This window comes from Myotis yumanensis, unplaced genomic scaffold (assembly GCF_028538775.1).
Source record: "Myotis yumanensis isolate MYYU_CA2020_CCGP unplaced genomic scaffold, mMyoYum1.0.hap1 SCAF_3, whole genome shotgun sequence".
Lineage (NCBI taxonomy): Eukaryota > Metazoa > Chordata > Mammalia > Chiroptera > Vespertilionidae > Myotis > Myotis yumanensis.
The window spans coordinates 72,008,028-72,021,730 of record NW_027223754.1 but is presented as its reverse complement, the minus strand read 5'-3'; positions in this window follow the sequence as shown (position 1 = coordinate 72,021,730).

Sequence of the window (13,703 nt, the reverse complement as noted above, 5' to 3'; positions counted from 1 at the left end):
ACCTGCCCTAACCAGTTTGGCTCAGTGGATAGAGCATCGGTCTGCAGACCGAGATGTCCCAGGTTTGATTCTAGTCAAGGGCATGTACCTTGGTTACAGGCACATCCCCAGTAGGAGGTGTGCAGGACGCAGCTGGTCAATGTTTCTAACTCTCTATCCCTCTCCCTTCCTCTCTGTAAAAAATTAATAAAATATATTTTTGTAAAAGAAAAGAAAAGAAAACTAAAGACCTGATATATATATTGTTCTAAGTCAAGGATGCTTAATATTGTTAAGATGTTAATTCTTCTCAAATTTATCTTTATATTCAACACATCCCCTTAAAAGATCCCAGTAGAATTATTTGAAGAAATTGAAAAGCTGATTTAAAAATGCATATGTTAATACAAAGGTCCTAGGATAACCATGCCATATATGAAAAGAACAGAGTTGGAGGTCTATCTAGCAACAATAGCAACAAGTCTAAACAATAAAAGTGTTTCTGTTTTTATCACATCAGCATTTAGAATATGCTTCTTTATCAACTTTCTAAATATCCATGATGATCATTTTCAGATATACAAATCTGATTTAACTGTCTACATTTTATTTTCTTCTTTATAGTGAAAAACTGTATTTATGTCCTTTTAATGTTACTTTCTCCTTGCCTTTTCTAACATTTAGTCATACTAAAGTTAGTGCATGATGTTTAAAAATACAAGTAGCAAGATTCAGTAGAGAACAGATACGCATTTGGTTAAATGCTCTATCTGTGGCTAAGGTATCCTCCATAAATGCATTATCTCTTATTTCCCTGTAACAAATACAAATCTATGTAAAATATTAATGTTCATAGGTTAAATTTGAGGGATATAGAATCATAAAACATATTACATTCCCAGGGCATATTGATTGCTATCACACTGGGTGAAAGGGAAAAAAAATAAAAATAAAGGCTTGATACAGAAACTGTGACAGAAAATGATAATAAAGAACTTTTGTCAACTGATTTTAATGTAGTGGTAAATGAAGCATTTATTTTTATCACTTGTCAAATAAGAACCCATTTGTTTTAAAGAGAGAAATACCAGACATTGTAAAATGAGACACTGGAGGGAAAAAAAGTCCACATCAGTGAAGATGTTCATATAGTCACAGACATTTAGATCCTTGGTGTGTGAAAATATTATTTACAGATATGTGAGGTGCATAACAGTTCGGATTGAGGCTTGAACTAACCTCTATGTCACAAAACATGAATTGTCAGTCCTATTGCTTTTATATGATGTGTGTCAGTATTAAACAAAATAAATATTGGAGGATACGTTATATAACTTGCCAAGCGTTGAGATTTTTGAACACTACTTCATACAATTTGCTTATAACAAGAAAAGTTTGTGAGCTGCTTATCTTTCAGTTGCCTTATACACACATGGCCATCTCTCTTTGTCCTGCTGGGAGGTCCTGGAGAATGAGCACTGTGAGCGATGTAGTCTGGGCCCCATGGCCCTCTGGCTTCCTGTTATGTTTAGGCTGTGAACTTACTGGCCAGAAATCTGAGGGCAGGTGAGAGGGACATCAGCCAGGTCTTCTCTATTCTCTCCCTGACTTTGTGTATCTCAGGCAGTGGTTATTGTAGCTCTTCAAAGTCCGTTTCTCAGTAAATGCTTGTAATGCTGTTTTTCTCCTTAACACTACAGATTTAGGTGTTAGACTCGCATCTCACAGGTGCTTTTCTCCAGATATACCAGTAGTCCATCAATTATTTACAGAGCACCATAAGAAATTTTAAAACATGCAAGAGCTGACTATTTAGTTAGGGGCACTGACTTCTTTTCCTTGGATTATCAAATAAAAAAATGACAATAGTCAGCACAACAATATCCGTCCAGTGTGAATGAATCAAAATTGTACCTTTTTTTTGTCAGATTAGCAAAAAAGATAATACATATTTTGGTGTGCTGCAGAATTTTAGTAATTAGTTTACATATGCCATGAGATTTAAAAAGATTGATAATCATGGCTTTAGTTCATACATATGTATGTGCTCCCTTCATTTGGACCATGTGGAGGCATCCTGTTTCCTAGAGTAATGCTAACTGATAAAATATGTTAAGTATAATGAGGACATTTATTACATATTCATAGTAGAATTACCAAACTCAGAAAACTTAACATTAATTTTAACATTAACACTACTAAAGCAAAAGTTGAAACAGTCAAAGGTAAACAGGCTAAGAAAAACCTCCTTCAAGGCTGTTGTTACAAGAGTGGAGAGAGATCAGAACACAATCTGAAGTAAATACTACTGAATTACAAAACCGGAGAGATTCTAAGAGCTGGGGAAGTCCTCTGTTTCCTAGTTGACCTTACCAGAAGGAAAAGGAAACTCCCTTCCCATTATGACCGGACATAGTTCATAGCATGATGCTGCTAGACACACACTGAAGCTAGGTCCCTGCCCTTCAGAGACCAGGCACTCCATCTTCCTTGATGATTACATTTCAAAGGGATAGCTCCCAGGTCCTTGAGAAAGACAGTCCTTGTTTGTAAAACTGACAAGAGGCTTTCAAAAGATTTACATCTCAAAGAAGCAGAGAAAGGATTTGTAATTGTAAATTTACTAAACTAGGAAAGGGAGGGCCTGGAATGCTAGGAAGAGGGAGGCCATAGCCTAGTCAGGAAGAAGCCTATCTAACTTTAGTCTAACTGAGGAAAATGTTCAGACCAACCATCTTGGTTGATAAAGTATTTATTAACTATATTAAATATTAATTATTCACTAATAGAAAATCAATATTAAAATTTCACTGGTTGTCCCAGTGTCCTTATAGCAGTTTTAACAATCTGCGATCCAAGAAATAAACATGAATTGTGTTTAGTTTTTATGGGTTTTTAGTCTTTTTAAATTTAGAAAAATGCTTTAGCTGCTATTTTTGTATGACATTGACATTTGTGAAGAGTATACACCAATGTGTGTTACAGAAGTCCATCTATACTGTTTTTTAAAAAATATATTTTTATTGATTTCAGGGTGGAAGGAAGACGGAGAGAGGGATGGAAACATCAATGATGAGAAAGAATCACTGATAGGCTGTCTCCTGCAGGGGATGGAGCCTGCAACTGGGCATGTGCCCTGACCAGGAATTGAACTGTGACCTCCTGGTTCATAAGTTGATGCTCCGCATGGGCAAGGCTATACTGACTTTTTATAAGTTAGCACATGTGTAATATAACAAGTAGATATTATCTTTGTCAATTTTTATAAATGAAGAAACTGAAAGGAAGATTAATTCTATTGACCCAAATCACAGTTTCTAAGTAACTAGCAGGGCCAGGATCTGATGCAAGTAGCAAGATTTATCACTCTTAATCACAATAATGTATTGTAATAATGTCTAACATATCCCAAATATGAACTTATCTTGCTCTATGCTTATTAATCAGCAAAACTGTGGTAGTGGCATATGTTTTTCACACATTATCTACATATACAGATGCATGTATACATACATACCCAGTGTGCGTCTACCTGCTAGGCTTTGTTCTCAGGCCTTTGTACACAGAGCTGCATATAATCAAATCACCCTGAAAGAATAGTAATGTTGACAGATTAAAAGACAGGCAATCCAAAATAAGGCAATAGGCTAAATATTACATTTTATCGATTCAGTTTAATACAGAATTAAAATCCATGAATGATTTCTTAAAGGAGAAGCATTCATTCTTTTTTCCTCATAGTTAAATTTGCAAATACCTAACAGTATGTGCTCACTTTTAATAGATTGTTAACTAAAACAATTTAGTGATTATATTAGCAATGCATTTAACTTTAGCAATTTTTAAATCTTCCGTTTAAAAAGATGGTCTGAACGTTTTCCTCAGTTAGATTAATTTAGATAGGTTTCTTCCTGACTAGGCTATGGCCTCCCTCTTCCTAGCATTCCAGGCCCTCCCTTTCCTAGTTTAGTAAACTTAGAACTGCAAATCCTTTCTCTGCTTCTTTGAAATGTAAATCTTTTGAAAGCCTCTTGTCAGTTTTACAAACAAGGACTGTCTTTCTCAAGGACCTGGGAGCTATCCCTTTGAAATGTAATCATCAAGAAAGATGGAGTACCTGGTCTCTGAAGGGCAGGGACCTAGCTTCAGTGTGTGTCTAGCTGCATCATGCTATGAACTATGTCCGGTCATAATGGGAAGGGAAAGTATCCTTTTCCTTCTGGTAAGGTCAACTAGGAAACAGAGGACTTCCCCAGCTCTTAGAATCTCTCCGGTTTTGTAATTCAGTGGAGTTTACTTCAGACTGTGTTCTGGTCTCTCTGCACTGTATTAGCAATGCATTTAACTTTAGCAATTTTTAAATCTTCACACCAGTATGAAGAATAAATTGAAAGTTCAAGCACAGAGTCTTTCTGTTTAATATAAAATGCTAAATTAACATGAAGTGTTGATTGCTTCCCTAAAATAGCAGCTTTAAGTAAATTACAAAAGTGAGAGGGAAATATGGATTTGACCAATAAATATGAACGATGAGAAATTTCAGTGTAGTTTAAGGACTGTCCAGAGCCTGCATGGAGTAGTGGGAGCTGGTGACAGAACACCGCCAGATCAGCAGTGAGGATATAGTTTGGGTGATGACTTTTAATTTCTGTTCTTACATTTTGTCCATAAGCCCAATCCACCCATTTCAGTGTTGGTGTGGAAATGTCAGAGCTGATAAAGGACCCCTGTGGAAAGAACCAACTTCTACATCAGAACCGATGAATCATAGTCCAAATCTTTCAGTTCTGTTTTTTTTCTAAATGATTTATGGTTGAGACTTTTCCAGAGACATTGCCAGTTCAGACTCAGCAAACAGGGGTAGTTGATTATAGTTCTGTAGTGTCTGGTGCTCTTCAAGCCTGGGGTTCATTGCCACTCATAATTGACAAAGAAAAGGGACAAGTACTGGCCAATGTGGCTCAGTTGGTTGGAGCATCATCCTGTACACCAAAAGGGTGCAAGTTCAATTCCCAGTCAGGGCACATATCTAGGTTGTGGGTTTAACCTCAATCGGGGCGCATACAGGAGGCAACCAATGGATACTTCTCTCTCATTTCAATATTTTTCTTTCTCCCTCTTCCTCTATCTCTATAAAATCAGTAAAAACATCCTCAGTGAGGGTTTAAAACAAACGAACAAACAAACAAACAAAATGGACAAGATCAGCATACAAATAAGATAATTAAAAAATATTGAAAAAAGCAATTCACAAGTCAATTATATTTGTTAAAGTGAGTAATATTCAATTAGAAAATACAAAAACTATATTAACAACAAAAACTAAAATACCTAGGAATTGACTTAAAAAGAATTCATAAGATCTAAAAAGAGAAATGCTTTATAACTATAATAACTGAAAAGACTTGAAAATATGTCCCATTCTATTGATTTGGAACACAATAACATAAAGATATTAATTTTTCTAAAATGAACTTATAAGTTCAATGCAATCTCAATGCAAATTCCAACTGGATATAAAGCATTTCATAACATTATTCTAACATTTATGTGATGAATAGTTCATAAACATTCAAGTTAAACTCTTTTAAAATGTGTGTGTATGTGTGTGTGTGTGTGTGTGTGTTTAAGCAAGACCCCAAGGCACGAACCATGAAGAATAAAATTGATACATGATTAAATAAAATTAAATATTTCTATTTAATGACACCAAGATAAATTGTCAAATGTTATATTTAGTAAAGTTATTTGCAATATCTAAAATCAATGTAAGCTAATATCTAGATCATATAAAAACTCCTAAAAACCAATAAGAAAAGGGAGAAACCAACATAGAATAATAGATTTTAAAAATGTAGTTCATGGAGGAATAGAAGTAAAAACAAAAACATGTTCTTAAACACATTAATTAATTAATGATATTTTAAAACAATGTTGCTCACTATTTTATACTTTTCAGATTAGCTAAAATTATAAAATTATAAAGTTGCACAAGGCCATATATTGTCAGGGATAAGTAATATGGAAGCTTCAAGCTGACGCAACCATTGCAGAGCACAATCGGCCAGTATGTGGTCATAGAAGCATGTGAACACTATATTTAGGAATCCTATCCAGGAACACTATATTCAATAATTCTTACACATAGATAAGGGTATATATACTATTAAAGATTGTGGTATTGAGGTATGAGAGAAAATCTAGTTGTCCATCAAAGGGCCATCTACACTAATAAAAGAGAAACACAGAAATTAGCGTACGACCGCTACCCTTCCCATTGGCTAATCAGCATATCCTTATGCAAATTAACTGTCAGCCAAGATGGCGGCCGACAGCCATGCACTGAAGCGAACAGGTAGGCCTGCTTGCTCCAGTGATGGCAGACTCCAACGTTCCCCGCCTGACTTGCCGGCCTCTCAGCTGCAACTCTAAGCAACTATGTTGCAAATATAGAAGCTAAACAAAACCCCAGAAACCAGCTTTCAGTCAGCCCGGCTTCAGCCAGCTGGACCTCAACATTGTATCAAATACAGAAGGTAAAGGCCAGAAACCTTCTTTCAGCAGCGAGGCTCAGAGCTAAAGCTGGCCCAGAATAGAAAAAAAAAAAAAAAAAGAAAAAAAGGAGCAGTTGGGAGCTTCAATCACCCGCCAGCCTGAAAACGGCCCTCAGCCCCTCACCCAGACTGGCCAGGCACCCCAGTGGGGACCCCCACCCTGATCCAGGACACCCTTCAGGGCAAACCAGCCGGCCCCCACCCATGCACCAGGCCTCTATTCTATATAGTAAAAGGGTAATATGCCTCCCGGCACCGGGATCAGCGGAGCAGCGAGGATCTCGGCACCGGGATCAGCGTGACAGGGGGCAGCGCCCAAATCCCCTGATCGCCCTGCAGCTTTGTGTGTGACAGGGGGCGGGGCCACAACCTCCCTATCTGCCCTGCTCTGTTCATGGCAGGGGAAGGCGCCCCAACCCCCTGATCAGCCCTACTCTGTGCCTGATAGGGGGGAGATCCCCAACCCCCTGATCGCCCTGCAGCTCTGTGTGTGACAGGGTGCAGCGCCCCAACCCCCTGATTGCCCTGTGGCTCTGTGTGTGACGGGGTGCAGCGCCCCATCCTCTACCCCCCACCCCCCCTCCACGGGCCCTGCTCTGTGTGTGACAGGGTAGAGCCATAACCTCCCCATTAGCCCTGCCCTGAGTGTGACAGGGTGCAATGCCCCAACCCCCTTTATCCGCCCTGCTCTGTGTGTGACAGGGTGCGGTGCCCCAACTCCCCTATTGGCCCTATTCTGTGAGTGACAGGGGAGAGTTCCTCAACCCCCTGATCGGCCCTGCTCTGTGCATGACAGAGGGGAGCTCCCCAACCCCCTGATTGACCCTGCTCTGTTCGTGAAAGGGTACGGAGCCCCAACCCCCCTGATGAGCCCTGCTCTGTGAGTGACAGGGGGCAGCACCCCAACCCCCTGATTGGCCCTGCTCTGTGAGTGACAGGGGGCAGCGCCCCAACGTCCTGATCGGCCCTGCTCTGTGCGTGACAGGGGGTGGAGCCACAACCTCCCCATCGGCCCTGCCTTGAGTGTGACACGGGGAGGTGCCCCAACCCCCCAGTCAGTCTACCCTGAGCGTGACTGAGGGTGGCATCGCAACCTCCCGATCCGCCCTGCTCTGTGCATGACGGGGCGGCGCCCCAACTCCCCTACCGGCCCTGCTCTTAGCCTGACCAGGGGCTGCACCCAGGGATTGGGTGTGCCCTCTGCCACCCAGGAGCAGGCCTAAGCCAGCAGGTCATTATCTCCCGAGGGGTCCCAGACTGCGAGAGGGCACAGGCCGGGCTGGGGAGACCCCCCTCCCCCCCCCCCCGAGTGCACAAATTTTTGTGCACCGGGCCTTTAGTCAATGTATAAGAACAATTTAATGATGCACATGGTTGAACACTGTTAATATTCATAAGTAATGTAGATATATTTTTAAAATTTTATTTGAGCATATAATAAATAAAATGTATGAGGGCTATTGCATAGTGCAACTAAACACAAATACACACAACCAATATTTAAAGAACACATACAAGTAAAAGAGTCTTCATCAAATGCATTAGAATAGTTGACTGTGAAGGGAACATGGAAGGGCATTAGGATGGGAAATAAATGGCAAATAAATGTGACTGTTGACTGGGGAGGTACAAAAATATTTTCCAAATGACTTTCCTTCCTCACAAATTTGACTCTCAAACTCTGAACCCAAAATGCATTCCAGTGCAACACATGGGGACTTTAGAGAGGTGCGTGTGATTGTCACCTACTAATACGATGGGATTTTATCCTCCAACAATCAATGGAAGTGCTTCATGTTGTACAAAACCAGGAATTTTTTGTCTTTCTTTCCCTCCCCCTTTTTCTTACTCTCCCTCTCTCTTTTCATTCCTCTCTTCCCTCTTTTTTTCTTTCCTTCCTTACTTCTCCTGCTCACTCATTCATTTATTCATTCACTCGTTACAATTTAACACTTTGTGATGGTGTACATTGGTTTCAACAGTGGGAATTCCTTTTAGATCCATGAATCAAAATTGCTAATGTACTTTTTGTTGAAAAGATAAAGGGGATAAGGAAAGAAACGTGATAATTTGGTTTCAGAATATCTGTGCATACTTTCGTAGCTTAGATGTGGGCAAATACTTGCAGCAGATTATTTGGGAAAAGTCTGGATAAATTTTGGATGACATGGATCTGGGAATTAGTGTGAAACAAGGAGAACTGACTAGGGGGAAAATAACAAGGCTATTTTCTAGCTTTTGTGACAGCACTGGTAAATACATTTTTAAAATAATGGTAAAGGTATGATAAAGATAGAAACTAAAACAAAAGAAAGGAAATAGTACTGGTTCTTCTAGTTACTGTAAAACTTGATGTTTCTGTTGTTGTTGCTACTTGAGCATAAATGATATTTATTCATAAAGCAACACAGCAGAGAACCAAGATGGCGGCGTAGGGAGCGGACCTGTGTGTGCTGCTCTCTCACAGCATCATTGAAACTATCAACTATGAAGTAAACAACCGCCACTCAGAACCATGGGGAAGTTGGCCCAGTGGGAGATCTACAACTGGAAGAAAAGAAAGAAGCGCAGTGAGACTGAGTGGGAGCTACGGAGGCACCAAAACCAGAGGTACGCAGTCACACGCCACGCACGCTGCAAATGGATTCTCGGTTTTTTACGAACCCTCGAATCCTCTGGGCTTGCTCGGGGCGGGTCTCTGAGGCCCCAAATCCCACAGGGAGAGGCGGCCACGGCCTTGCAGTGGTCGGAGAGCGAGGGAAGCTCTGACACGCGGCTGCTCGCCGGCACTGAGGGACAAGAAGTCCTGGTGTCCCGGGGAGGCGAGGGGCGCGGAGACGCAGCCATCGCTATTTCCTCCACGCTGGCGACTCCCTGTGACCCCGCCCTACCCTCAGGGCTGTGCCAGAGGCACACGAGGGAATGACTGTGCTTTTACAAACTCTCAAATCCACTGAGCTGGTTCGGGCGGGTCTCTGAGGCCCCAGGCCCCAAGGCGAGAGACTGCATGGCCTTCCAGCGGTCAGAAAGCGAGGGAGGCTCTGGCGCTTGGCTGCTCGCCGGCACTGGGGGACACAAAGCCCTGGCAGAGATTCAAGGGGCCGCGCAGACTCAGCCAGTGCTATTTGCTCCGCCATGGCGACTCCCTGAGACTCAGCCCTAATCAATTTACATCCCCATCCAAGCTGTGCCAGGTGCACAAAAAGACTCACCTGCGCTTTTGCAGCCTATCCCAACAAATTGCAGACTTCAACTGCTCACAGCCATGGGAGACACACTCAAAAAGCAGACCCAGGAGAACCAGGATGGTGGCATAAGGAAGAGACCTGTGCGGGCTACCTCACACAACAACATCGAAACTACCAAATATCAGACAAACACCTATCATACAGAACCATGGGAAAGTTGGCCCAGTGGAAGCTCTACAACTGGAAGGAGAGAAAGAACATTGAGACTGAGTAGGATGTGACACCAAGTACAGAGCCCAACCCAACAAACTGCAGATTTCAACTCCTCGCATAGAAAGAAGCGCATTGAGACTGAGTAGGATGTGCAGAGGCACCAAGTACAGAGCCCATCCCAGCAGGCTGCAGATTTCAGCTCCTTGCATCTGGGAGGGACGCAATCGGGGGGCAGAGTCAGGTCCGGGGCCGGCCAGGGCTGGGCCTGACTGGGCCGGCACTGTGGAACTGCTGTACCAGCAAGCGCACAAACATTCCCACTGGTCCCAGTCTCTTGTGGGGCGCTGGGGGACAGCAGACAGGCAGTCTGTGCACTTGGTGGAGGGCAGGAGTGCTGGATGTTCAACCACCAGGAACGCCTGGAGATTTTGTCTGGTGGGGAGCCGCCGGCAGGGGACAGAGGGCCAAACTTCCTGTTTATCCGGTAAGGCTGGGATGGCCTCGGTGAGGTCGGGATGGCCCCGGTGAGGTTGAAACGGCCCCGATGTGGTAGGGATGACCCCGGTGAGGTTGAAACGGCCCCGGTGAGGTTGAAACGGCCCCCGTGAGGTAGGGACGACCCCGGTGAGGTCGAAACGGCCCCGGTGTGGTAGGGACGACCCCGGTGAGGTTGAAACAGCCCCCGTGAGGTAGGGACGACCCCAGTCAGGTCGAAACGGCCCCGGTGTGGTAGGGACAACCCCGGTCAGGTTGAAACGGCCCCCGTGAGGTAGGGACGACCCTGGTGAGGTTGAAACGGCCCCCGTGAGGTAGGGACGACCCCGGTGAGGTTGAAACGGCCCCCGTGAGGTAGGGACTGCCCCGGTGAGGTTGAAACGGCCCTGGTGAGGCTCAGACGGCCCTGGTGAGGTTGAGACTACTCCAGTGAGGTTGGGACAAATAAAGGGGACCAGTATGGTCTGATGAACAGGGGTAGATACAGAAGCAGAGCAACATTGAACAGAATGTTAAACTACAGTGGGAAGCCTGGGGAGGGTTGCGGGGGGATTAAGAGACCAACTGAAGGACTTATATGCATGCATATAAGATTAACCAATGGACACAAGACACGGGGCGGCGGGGTGGGGGGGTAGGGGCCAGGGGAATGTCAAGGGGGGGAAAAAAAGAGACATATGTAATACTCTTTGTAATACTTTAAGAAATAAAAATTATTAAAATATTAAAAAAAAATAAAGCAACACAGCTATTCGTTATCCAAAAGACTCTACATGTTGTAGAGACTATAACCAGGTAACAACAAAATACAGCTTGTATTCTGTTAAAGAAAGAGCTGGGACAATTGAATGATAAATACTAGCAGAAGAACAATTAATCCTTGCTAGCATCAATTCTCAGAATAAATGATCAGAAGAGTGCATCAATTATCTTTGTGGAAGAGATTATTCCATTCTATTACGAACTTTTGCAAGTAGACACCTCAGATTGTATTATAAGTAATAAGTTGCAGTGGGTAAAGATGGAAATGTAGCTAACTTAGCTTGAAAAGCTGAAACTGCTCTATTTATTCTTCAACTAACAAATAGAATATTCTTTCCAAAATAATAGAAATGTTAAGGAAACAGGCAAAACTTGATCAGCAAAATGAAAATAAGAGAGTAGCCCTCATTTGGTACTGTGGATACAAATCATGCATCCCCAATTTCTGGAACTTTATGTAACCTGGCTTTGGGGGTTGAAGACAATATGCAGAGGGTAGTCACCACATGTGTGTGTTAGATGATTAGAAAGATGGATACTAATCCCCTTCAGCAACCTACCTCTAGACAAGGTGGCATTAAAGTGAAAATGAAGAAAAGAAAGAAGGACTAAACCAGTGAAATTGTTTATATGGCTATTGTAAAAATAGAAAAAAAATTAAAAGAAAGAAAATTGTTGGAGTTGCTACTATAGAACTGGTAGCGCATTATAAATGGTTGATTGGTTGAAAACCAACTTCAACTCTTGCCATATTATTTGTTACTTTGGATAAATTAAAATTCAATATTGAGAATCAAAACCAAGACAAAATAAGTTGATGAGGGCTTACATTCCTTCTCCCTTGGTTAAAGAGGAAAGAACCTGAAAATTATTAACTAAAAGACAAGGATCTTATAGCATAACACCCAATGGGAGGAGCCACGGTCTTAGGCAGTGGTGTATGAGAGATGGTTACAAGGCATATGCATAACTTTTGGAGATGACTGGATATAGGTAATTAATATGCAATACCCATCGTGGATAGAGAGCACACTCTAAGGGACCCACAGATAAAATGTAGAGGGTCCAGATAGGCTCTAGCAGAAAACTGAAAACTATCACAGGAGAATATTTTTTGTTATGCCATCATTACATTAAAGTATAATTGAGATGGCATTATGAGCAACTGGAGAGATCTGAACATATTGTTTATTAAATTAGAAATGAGCCAACTTTACCCTTGACCCGATTAAAACTGAACATATGGAAACCTTTGAAACTTCCCTGGGCCTCTTCTCTAATAAAAAGCTAACCAATGTAGAATTCTGAGAAGGCAACAAGAGTATATTCCTCTGATTAAGAAAGGGATTGGAGTGAGAGTATTGATTTCCACTAACTACCTTTTTAACAACTGCATCTGATAGATACACAAGGCAGTTGGTTCATGGAGCCTGACAGGAAGGCTTTTGGGGAGCAAACAGGCAATTTTCCTGAGAGATTTGTCTGGAAGAGACATGGTAAAACCTCTGTAACAAGAAATGCAACAAGACAAGGGTTATTGACACATCATAATAGATTTGACTTACCCCTTCTTTACCATTCCTTTTTTAAATAATATAGCTAAACATTATCTGCTTTTATGTGGAGTGGACTTCAATACACTTTCACAATTCTTCCAAAGCGATATTTAATTCACTGGCACACTGTCATAACGTAGAGCAACAGCACTTAGACTTCAAAATCATTGGAATCCATTGATGCATTAAGTTGAAAATATAATGATAATTGCTTCCTTGGAGAGACAGAAAGATATAAGGACAGTAGTCACCCATGTGACAAATTAAGATGGGCTGATCTAACCAGACAAAATGCAGGATCCAGCAAAGTCTATGAAATGTTGAACAATTATAATGGGCTGAAGTCTCTCCAAATATGAGAAATCAATTACTATTTTTAACTGACCCCCTGAAACAAAATAAGACGTACATAAACTAATGAGGTGATTTGGGTTCTGGTGAAACATCTTTCTCTTTTAGGGATCATGCTGAACCCTATCCATAAGGTCCTAAAACTTATATTTGAATAGGACCTGAAAATGAGTAAGTAGGTTTTATTTTATTACTGTTTTTATTTTTAAAATGTATTTTTATTGATTTCAGAGAGAATAAGGGAGAGAGATAGAGAGATAGAAACATCAGTGATGAGAGAGAATCACTGATCGGCTGCCTCCTGCATGCCTCCTACTGGAAACCAAGCCCACAATAGCGGCATGTGCCATTGACTAGAATTGAACCTGAGACCCTTCAGTCCTCAGATTGACATTCTATCCATTAAGCCAAACTGGCTAGCGCAAGTAAGTAGTTTTTTAAAAAGCAATAGATAAAACGTTGTTTGTAGGACCTTGTGATTTAAATAGTGACTTAAATAATTTTAAGTTTCCAAAATTAAAAAGAATAGAGTATGGGATTTTGTCAAGAACTGAAAAGTACACTTCAGTGAAGATTGTTTGAATTTTGAATTTGAAATATGCCTG